At 54.7% G+C, this 651-nt stretch overlaps 1 non-coding gene across 1 annotated transcript in view; it reads left to right on the forward strand.

Moving 5' to 3' along the window:
• The first annotated feature begins 312 nt into the window (after positions 1 to 312).
• Positions 313 to 651, forward strand: part of LOC121856440 — a 4,328-nt gene continuing 3,989 nt past the window's right edge. Inside the window, exon 1 of the ribosomal RNA XR_006086973.1 lies at positions 313 to 651. This exon is cut by the window's right edge and continues 3,989 nt beyond it. This is a non-coding gene — a ribosomal RNA (large subunit ribosomal RNA).

Below are 651 nucleotides of genomic sequence, written 5' to 3' on the forward strand. Positions count from 1 at the left end.
GGTCAAAGTTTAAGCGGCAAAGGTGCGGCCGAGTAAGGGCGGAACACGAGCGTATATGCATTAAAACTGTGTGTGTATATGACTCTGCGAGAGATGTTCTGCTGGAACACTTTTCCTATTGGCTATTTACCACTCAATGAGAAGGAACGGAGTCAGGGGTGGGAGTGCCGGCGCCATGGCCGCTGGTACCCCCGCGACAAGCCCTCAAACCTTCCTGCCTGGTAATGTCGGTGGTGAAGAAAGTCGGTGGCAGAGCGTCTTCCGCTTCGTGGTTGGGGAACTTGTTCCCCCTAAGGATGATGAGACCACGATCGACCTCGTAGTAGGAGAGAGCTACCCGCCAAATTTAAGCATATTAATAAGCGGAGGAAAAGAAACCAACAGGGATTCCCTTAGTAAGGGCGACTGAACCGGGAAAAGCCCAGCGCATAACCTCGATATCTTCGGGCACGAGGGGTGTTGCGTTTCAGAGGGTCCAGCACGCCGTCCCATACCGTCTAAGTCAAGCTTGAAAGCGGCCACTGCCCATGGAGGGTGACAGGCCCGTATGGCGGCGCCCGTGAGGGTACAGATGGGACGGTCGGAAAGGGCCTCTCTGTAGAGTCGGGTTGCTTGAAAGTGCAGCCCAAAGCAGGTGGTAAACTCCATCTA

The sequence above is a fragment of the Homarus americanus genome, unplaced genomic scaffold (assembly GCF_018991925.1).
Source record: "Homarus americanus isolate GMGI-L3 unplaced genomic scaffold, GMGI_Hamer_2.0 scaffold40555, whole genome shotgun sequence".
NCBI lineage: Eukaryota > Metazoa > Arthropoda > Malacostraca > Decapoda > Nephropidae > Homarus > Homarus americanus.